At 37.5% G+C, this 10,162-nt stretch overlaps 1 protein-coding gene across 1 annotated transcript in view; it reads left to right on the top strand.

Annotated features, from left to right (window-relative positions):
- Window positions 1-7,869: 7,869 nt before the first annotated feature.
- COX7B2 (cytochrome c oxidase subunit 7B2) overlaps window positions 7,870-10,162 on the top strand; it is a 169,029-nt gene continuing 166,736 nt past the window's right edge. Inside the window, exon 1 of the mRNA XM_078001404.1 lies at window positions 7,870-7,969. The gene's annotated coding sequence lies outside the window, so the exon portion shown is untranslated. The remainder of the gene's footprint in view (window positions 7,970-10,162) is intronic.

Here is a 10,162-nt window from a genome sequence, read left to right as displayed (position 1 = left end):
TATTTTCAAGTGCATAGCTCTCTAAACACTACATCATATAATAAATAATACTGCTCTATAAATGAGAACAATCTATTTTTCACTCATAAGTAAGACTAGGTCTAATGCTTATTTTAGCACAAAAAAGCAAATGTTAGGGGTTGGGGGAAGCTATAGCTGTTTATTTTGGAAAAGATTGCATTGTAAATAGAATTATACCTTCCGGCCACTCAAAAAATAAAACGTACATAGAATTGAAAATGCCCTTTAGAGACTGTGCTAACTGAATTATTCAAATATATCTCTTAAAGAGCAGATCTAAAACGCTGGCTTTCATCATAAAGGTTGAGTGATATGTAATTCATTTTCCATTAGACAATTACTCCTTGCATTTCTGCTCAAGTAATGGTCTTATTGCAGGTTTCTTGATCTTGTCTTTCCAGACTCATCCATTCTATACTCTGATGCCAAATGTTTTTAAAGTTCATTTCTGTTCATTTCACATTTGCCTTAGTCTGTGTTTGTTTTGGGGGAATAAAATATAAATTCTTTTTTTTTTTTTTTTTTTTTTTTTTTTTTTTTTTGAGACGGAGTCTCACGCTGTTGCCCAGGCTGGAGTGCAGTGGCGCGATCTCGGCTCACTGCAAGCTCCGCCTCCCAGGTTCCCGCCATTCTCCTGCCTCAGCCTCCTGAGTAGCTGGGACTACAGGCGCCCGCCACCGCGCCCGGCTAATTTTTTGTATTTTTAGTAGAGACGGGGTTTCACTGTGGTCTCGATCTCCTGACCTTGTGATCCGCCCGCCTCGGCCTCCCAAAGTGCTGGGATTACAGGCTTGAGCCACCGCGCCCGGCCCAAAATATAAATTCTTTACCATGACATTTAGGGCTCAACATAATCACCTTTATCCTTTGCCTCCACCTATTCTATGACCTAATCACTCAGGACTGCATGAAATTCTCTAAACGTATCATGCCTGCATGGACATATCTTGATGCTTTTTCAAGCTAAATCCTTTGCCTGGACCACTTTTTTCCGGCTCTTGTCTTGCTGGCAACCTGTAAATCACAGCACTGGCCATCTTGCCTGCTGAGGCCACCTCTAGATCCTCCTTAGTGTAATTAATTCCTGGCATTTTCCTAAGTTCTCTGTATCTACTTTGTAATTACTTGGTACCATTTTTTAAATCTGTAAAGCAATTATATTTGGATAAAGGATGAATACTCTCTGATCACGAGTTCACAGTTTTATCCTGGGGGTTTAACAAGATAAAAATCAACATACTCATTGGTCTGATGACAAAATGAGGGTCCTAGCATAGCACTTTGCAATTTGTAGGTTTAGTTTATTGGCTAATTTGAATTTTAAGTTTAGTTGAGTAGTTAAAATCTAATAGCCTCACTAATGTCACCTTGCATATTTTATCAATAAAATGTTGATATTTTTAATGTCAGAGCTGACCTATTACAGCATGCCAACAATAATTTTCATTTTATTTATGTGTTTTTGATAATATAATATTAACTACTTAAAAGAAATGGGCTAGACAATTTACTTCACACAGTTCCAGTTTAAGACTGTGTACTATGACTAAAACAACCATTTGTAATGCTCTGAACTAAAGATACTACCATGGATCTATAATCATAATTCTGATGTTTAGAACAATTGAAGAGGGACTCAGATGTAATTAGTCAAGAATGTTTTTGGTGTTTAAATAAGTTGAACAGGTTTCAAAAGTGTCTTGCACAAAGTGCTTTTTTTTTTTTTTTTTTTAAGATGGATTATTGCTCTGTCACCCAGGCTGGAGTGCAGTGGTGCAATCTCGGCTCACTACAATTCCACATTCTAAGTTTAAGTGATTCTCCTGCCTCCGCTGAGTAGCTGGGACTACAGGCACACAGCACCATGCCTGGCTAATTTTTGTATTTTTAGTAGAGACAGGTTTCACAGTGTTGGCCAGACTGGTCTCAAACTCCTGACCTCAGGTAATCTGCCTGCCTTGGCCTCCTAATGTGCTGGGATTATAGATGTGAGTCACTGCTCCTGGCCCTTAATAAATATTGAGTGTTATTCCAGTTGTCTATTGCTGCTTAACAAAGTTCCTTGAAATTTGGTTAAAACAAAACAAAACAACAACAACAAAAAACACCGTTTTTGGTTTTCTTATTGATTTTTCTGTAGGTTCACCTGGGTGATTCTCACTTGGGATTTCTTATGAAGCTGCAGTGAAATATTGCCAAAAATGGAGCCATAGGAGTGCTTTTCTCACTCACAGGCCTGATGCCTGGGTGGAGAGAAGTACAACAGTAGTGGTTGTTTGAGGATCTTTCTCTGCAAGTGGCTACGTTGAGTTTTCTCATAGGATGGCAGTGTCAGAAGTTAGACTTCTTATGTGGCAGCTGGTTTCCCCCAGAGTAAGCATTCCAAGTGACAGGGAGTAGAAATAGCAAACCCACTACTGCCCAGCATACAAAGTAGCATACTGTTACTTCCGCCATATTCTATTAGTCAAAGTAGATACAGAGTCCACTCCAATTCAAGACAAAGGGATGTAGGCCTTGCTTCTCTATGGAAGAGAGTCAAAGTATTGTGGCCATCTTTAATTGTCATATGTATTGACACTATTCAGTAGTCTATTTAGTGAATGTCATCATTTCACACCTTCTTGGCTGCTGAAAAACTGAAATTTAGATGACTTGGTCCTAGATCCTCTACATTGAAATGTAAAAAATGTGATCGAGGACTGGTGTGGTGACTCACGCTTTGTAATTTCAGTACTTTGGGAGGCTGAGGCGGGTGGATCACGATGTCAGGAGTTCGAGACCAGCCAGACCAACATGGTGAAACCTCGTCTCTACTAAAAATATAAAAATTAGCTGGGCGTGGTGGCGCACGCCTGTAATCTCAACTACTCAGGAGGCTGAGGCAGGAGAATCACTTGAACCTGGGAGGTAGAGGTTGCAGTGAGCCAGGATGGCTTCACTGGACTCCAGCCTGGGCAACAGAGCAAGACTTTGTCTTAAAACAAACAAACAAACAAAAACATGTAATTGGATAATTTACCTTATAGTTAGTATATAATTGTAGCCTAAGAAAAATAACCCTAGCTATCATTTCCCTTTGACCAGTATTATTTGGTATGTTTTTGTGTATGCTGCCACTACCTAATAGTCAAGCACCAATCCAGATAAGATAATTTAGAGGAAGAACTATTTATTCTTCAATGAAACCCATAGAGGATGCATATCTCTACATTCATAACACAATAAACAGGACTGTGAGAGAACTGGATCATAGATGTTTTTCTACGCAGGGTGTTAAAATTAGAGGTCATTCAGGTTCTAGTAAAAAGAATTGCCAGAGTAGAGAGGCTTCTTTCTAAACCTTCACTAAAAATAACCATACGATTTAATAAATCAAGGAAACTCTGAGTTTTGGGACTGTACCACTAAAGCTATATCCTTCCTGCCGATATTATGCCATTCCCTTAACTGTCCCTTTAATTAGTTGATTAGTTCCAGATCTGATAGTGGGCAGCAACTGAGCCATTAAGTGGCAATTTGAAACTAGGCAAATTTGAAATTAGTTTTTGAGGTTCAAATTTCACAATGTTAGATGGTCTATATAAATAAGAAGCTCATAGGGTCTAAATAAAGATGTCACTTCTGCCAAATAACTTGCAAACCATTAGTTTAAAAAACAAAAACTTTCCAGAAAGCATGAAATAGAACCCTTCATAATGTCATGCAGTCAGGCTGCAGGGCTGTGCAGTGTGGTATCATAGATAAAATACATTTTACAAGTGCTAGTATAGCTAAATAATTATTTTAGATTTGAATTCTTTCTTGATCAAGACATTATTGTATGAATTTTTTTTTCTAAATTCCATTGGTTGTTCTCTTTTTTATCTTATTGAAATCATAGAATTACAGCATGGTAGTCAAAGAATAACAGCACAGTGATACAAATTAATTTAAAAGGAAATTTATTTACTTGGATTCCTTAAACATGAAGTGTGTACATATAACACAAATGAACACTTTTGAAAAACTCCTTTCATCTCTCATCTTTTTTCCCCATATTCCACATTTACTTCCATATCCTTGCCCCCAAATGTCTCTATACACATTTTCCTGAGACCTACGCTATACACCACTCATCTCCTTATCCTTCCTGTTTTCCTCCTGGCCCTCTAGTTTAATTTCTCCTCATATTCCATTACAAAAAAAAAGCTAACCTGACAGTTGGCCAAATCTGCTTTAGAGAGTTCCAATCACTCATCTCCCTCAAATTGGATTTGTGAGGGGATCTAGACTGAGAACAAAGGTGGGATGATTGGTGTTTTGCAGACAGATGAGACTTATATGAAAAGAAGAGGTGAGCACATTGTGCCTCTTCTCACTTCTAAGACTAAGACCTGGGAAGGGGTGGGAGATAGGGAATGTAAACAAAGTTTGTGCTTTGAAAGATGTTAGGTGAGAGAAGATCTTGCCATAGTAGACTTATATGTGTACTTCATCTGACAAGTTCTGAAGGCATCAGGCTCACAGAAACACATCATACAAAAGAATGTATATCTTATTTCTTGGCATCTTGTTCAACACACTATTTATCCCAGATGTTTTATTTTTGTTGAAAAATTACTATTTATATTTGCATTAAAATAAGTCAGTGTGGATTTGTTAGATCTTGACTTTGCACTTGTAGCTTCTGCTATCATCTCATTTTAAAAAGTGTGAAATGTGTGCAGTAAACAATATTATGATTATAACACATGGACAAACCTGACAGACAACTAGCAATATCCTGTCTCTGTTTATCTGACCTTTCCAGATCAAACCTTACTCACCACTGATATAGTTTGGCTGTGTCCCCACCCAAATCTCATGTTTAATTATAGCTCCCATAATTCCCATGTGTTATGGGAGGGACCCAGTGGGAGATAATTGAATCATGGGGGGCAGTTTCCACCATATTGTTCTTGTGGTAGTGAATAAGTCTCATGAAATCTGTTGGTTTTATAAGGGCAACCCCTTTCACTTGACTCTCATTTGCTTTTTGCTGGCTGCCATGTAAGACATCACTTTGCTCTTTCTTCATCCTCTACCGTGATAGTGAGGCCTCCACAGCCATATGGAACTGTGAGTCAATTAAGCCTCTTTCCTTTATAAATCATCCTGTCTGGGGTATGTCTTTATTACCAGCATGAAAATGGACTAATACAACAACCATTCTATTAAATACATCATTAAGGATACTTACTAATGAAGGAAGGTGGTCTGGGACACTAGCAGCACAGGAAAGTTAGAAAAACTAACTATATTGTAAATATATATTTTACTATTTACCAAAACTTACTTTAATTTATGCACTCAAATTAAAACATTGGAAAATTCATTCTTCCAAAGAGTAAAATATCAGCTGCTATTGGGAATGCGATTTTATATTCAGTTCAAGCAATATTTAAAATCAATTATTACAGTAAAATATGAACCTGAATTGGGAAGAACACAAGATCCTAGGAGAAAATAAATACTCATATTAAATTGGGAATCCAATGGGATAACTATATTCTTGGAATGAGCTGTGGTATGCACACAATTAATTAATGTATCTAAACTGCAATTGAAATATAAGCTGTAGGCCAGGCGTGTTGGCTCACGCCTGTAATCCCAGCACTTTGGGAGGCCAAGGCCGGTGGATCACGAGGTCAGGAAATGGAGACCAACCCGGCTAACGTGGTGAAACCCCGTCTCTACTAAAAATAGAAAAAATTAGCTGGCGTGGTGGCAGGCGCCTGTGGTCCCAGCTACTGGGGAGGCTGAGGCAGCAGAATGGCGTGAACTGGGAGGCGGAGCTTGCAGTGAGCCGAGATCGTGCCACTGCACTCCAGCCTGGGCTACAGAGCGAGATTCCATCTCGGGGGGAAAATATATATACGTGTGTGTGTGTGTATATATATGTATATATGTATATATGTGTATATATATGCTGTAATTGTTAATATTCATAAATAGTGTTATATGTAATAATTAGATGAATCTTTTTTTATGTGTGATGAAACTGGAATTGAGTAAAACAAACAAAAAAGTAGACTTAAACATAATAGCACGTTTTGTTTCTTTGTTGCTTCCAAACAGGATTTTGCAAACATTTGATCCTTAAAAAAAAACTTTGTAAATAAACTTAAATTATCTACAAAAATAGTAAACTTTTTATGACAGAAAAAAATTGTTGAATTGTGTTAAAATCATTTGAAAATTTTCAAAGAACTCAATCGTTGTGCCAATAAAATAGGGGTTTTGAAAATATAGCAGATTGTAGTTATTAAAAACAAAGCCCATGACACAGGAAAATATTTCAAATACTCATTCAAAATCAAGGGATAATATGAACAACTTCAATTGTATCTTAAATTTTATATAATATTTAATTTTCACATTCTATAATTGTGCTTTGGAATATTTTAAATTTATATAATTTTTTTCATAGGATTTCTACTATAAGTAGTATAAATTCACATTTTTAGCGACATAAAATTTAAAAGGCTTTCCAATTTTCAGGATCTAAATTTGTAAAACCTTCAAAAGAATCATAAATAACAAAAAGGTTAATGAAATTTGTCTCATACAAACATTTGTTGAAGATAGGTTCCCTTAATAGAGGCAAAAAGAAGGTACTTGCAAATATATTTGGGCTGAAAAATTACATATTTCAAAATAAAAAAAATAGAAAGGATATTTTCTATTTAGCCGGATTTCTATGAGCTTATTTTCTCAATTTAAAATACTATAATATATGGTGAAGAGTTAAGTGAAAATGTCAAAAATTTTACATATATCACTCATAAAGTTCATATATGAGAAGACTATAGGCGATTTAAAAAGTTTACAAGCAATAATACCATATTAAAATACATTCTTTAGAAAATACCAGTGACCTAATCTTACAGACCAAAACACTAATTAAAATACATCAGCACAGCATACGGCAAGAATGATATATATATTGAAATGGAACTTCGCTCTTGTTGCCCAGCTGGAGGGCAATGGCACGATCTCGGCTCACTACAACCTCCGCCTGCTTGGTTCAAGCAATTCTCCTGCCTCAGCCTCCAGAGGAGCCGGGATTACAGGCGTCCGACACCACACTCAGATAATTTTTGTATTTTGAGTAGAGACGGGGTTTCACCATGTTGGCCAGGCTGGTCTCAAACTGCTGACCTTAGGTGATCCACCTGCCTCCGCCTCCCAAAGTGCCATTTTATAATGTTCATATTATCAATACAGGCTTTAAAAAACGTTTTAGCTTTAATATAGAGTTATATCATTTTAATTTTAAGAACTAATTTAATTTCCAAAATGAATTTTGAATTGCACTTTATTGGTCCACCAATATAAAGTCTCAAAAATCTCAAAAAATAGTAAAACACATAATTTTAATTAATTCCATTGCCCTCTTTCACTTTCAAGGGTCTCAGTTTGGACAAAATATTATGTGGTCATCATAATTAGCATCCTAGCATGCTTAGGAGAGGTCAGATGGGCTACACTGGATTTATGACTTGCTTTGAGTTGCAGGCAATCTCAAAGTTACCTCATCACCAAGTGGGATAAAGATGTAACACGGAGCCAGGGGGCTTGCCAAGAGAGAGCTGCGACATGGAAAGAAAAGATCCCAACAGGTGTTACTAGGAATTATGTTGGTAGGTAGGAACACCTATCTCAATTCTTTTGTTTCCTTTATTACAGAGGGACTTATATTAGAAGAACACTCCTAATGGCTGTCTTTTTAGTTCCCCTGTGGAGATAGCAATCATTTATCTGATTGGTCAGTTTGGAACGCGCAGTCCTTGGACCGCCTCTTCCTTTTGCGGAAACTGCTCATCGGAAGTACCTGTTTAACCGGACCCCTCCAGGCTGTAAAACGGAAAGGCTGAGAATTTGCCTCTGCGCCATCTTCTTTTGGCTGTTACCCGTGACGTCGTTGGTAAGTTTGTCTAATTCTGGGGTTCGTTATCAGTAAGCTGACAATTATAAGACACAGTCTTCACTCGTTGCTCTAACAGTTATCAGGAAATATTTTGAACTTTTTTTTCCACTTCTTTTGTTTCATTTCTCCCAGAGGGAATGGAAAGACGTTATATTTTGGACCTTCTGTCACTCTGACGTCTAGGACATAGGATGGGAGTAAAAAGAAAATGAAAAGGAAAGGACTTCCATGTTGCAGAGCGATTTGTGTAGTTGTATCTTTTGGCATGGCTAAAGTGGGAAGTGTTACGCTGTGGCAGAATTCTAGGTACTGATCACATATGTTCAGTGTAGTGGCAATTTTGCCCACAGGAGAGAGGCTGTTTGTATATAAGCAGGTTTGCCTACCTTGGGCTGTAAGAAAATGCCAACAAGCTTTGAGGGACTCAGCAAACAAAATCTGACCAGGAGTGCTGAGGCATCCCTGTTAAACGGGTGTTGGTCAAGTGATTATTGCTGCTTGGCTTTGAAATCTGTAGACGCAGTTTTTTCTAAGTAGCCTTGACTGAGAGAAGGGTTTGATTATAGAGTCTTTTTGTGTGCGAGCCTTATAGATCTCAAAGTGTTTCTAGTATGGCCAGTGGTATTTTCAGGAAATGTTTAGTGCCAGGCCTACATACGGGACATATATAGTCTGCTCCAATTGTGACCGAGTGGGGTGGCTGACACTTGTAATCCCAGCAATTTGGGAGGCCGAGGCGGGAGGATCACGAAATCAAGAGATCAAGGCCATCCTGGCCAACATGATGAAACCCCGTCTCTACTAAAAATACAAAAATTAGCCGGGCATGGTGACACTTGTCTGTAGTGCCAGCTACTCGGGAGACTGAGCCAGGAGAATCGCTTGAACCCCGGAGGCGGAGGTTGCAGTGAGTTGAGATCGCCCCATTGCACTCCAGTCTGGCCACAGAGAGAGACTCCGTCTAAAAAAAAATAAAAAGTCTGCTCAAATTCTGATCTTTTATATTGTTTTGACTCCTCTTCAGAGACAAGAGATGGAAGTTTGGAGTGACAAATCTTGGAGTTACCTGACTTGGCCATCGATTTAATAGTTGTTCCTATTTTATGATCTCAGGGTGGCTTTGAATTTAACAATTCTATGTACTCTGGTCATAACTTTTGATCTTTGAGATCCACAGTGTGACTCCATCCATAGGAGGTGCGTATGGATATCAAATTATGGAGATGGATATTAAATTAAAAAGCAACGGGAACCCTTCTTGTTAAGAGCATATACCTTCTTCATAAATTGATGATGAGAAACCATTCAATACAATTATTGCAAAAACAGTGAGAAAGCAATTTAAAAGTCTCATGATTGGAATATCTGGTTCTAAAAATCATTTTTGCTTAGGATTTTTAGGTGCTAGAGTATTTTAAAATTTATGCTTCATTGTTAATAGAGAGCAGTGGAAAAATGGAAGCAATAAGTTAGAGCTGGAGAAAAAGAAAAGTTTTTAGGAGCAAATTTGGGAAATTAGGACACCAGCTTAAGAGAAATGACATAGAAAATGAGATTTGAAGTTAAAGTAGACATCTATAAGAGGGAAATAGAGATTCAAGAGGATCTAAATGTTGTATGTCATAGGATTGGTAAAAGGAGAGTTTAAAAGTTTGGTTGTTACTAGATTGAGGTAAGAACCTGAGTCAAATTAATCAAAAAGAGAAAGAGGCAAGATCTCAAATGGAATGGCTCCTTCAAAGAGAGTCAGGAAATGAAAAACTGTTAAGAAGTCACAGTTAAGGGATGACGTTAAAGGCAGGTAAAACTAAGACTAGGGAAATCTGTTGAACTCACAGTATCATTAGGTGATTTTCAAGGTAATATAGCCATTACAGATTTTGAACGTAGTCATATTTTGTGCTTTGAAGGATTGTGCCCAAAAATTAGATTCAAGACAAGGCTCAAGCAAGAGGGGCATATTGGAACGAGACAGGCAAGAAGATAAATTCAAGCTTAAGTAGACTAGATGTTGGTCTAATGAGAGAAAAGTTCCTGTGTGGAATTATTTGTCTCAGGGAAGAAGAGGGGAAATGAATGGTAGATACTTTTAGTAAATTCAAAATTGACTGATTTCATTGTTATTGATAGAGAAGAAGATTCTGAAACTTAAGAACTAGAGGAGTATGTTAGAAAAAGACTAATGCATAG

This window comes from Macaca mulatta, chromosome 5 (genome assembly GCF_049350105.2).
Source record: "Macaca mulatta isolate MMU2019108-1 chromosome 5, T2T-MMU8v2.0, whole genome shotgun sequence".
Lineage (NCBI taxonomy): Eukaryota > Metazoa > Chordata > Mammalia > Primates > Cercopithecidae > Macaca > Macaca mulatta.
Note: the sequence above shows the minus strand (reverse complement) of the source record. Positions and strands in the feature narration are given on the sequence as shown.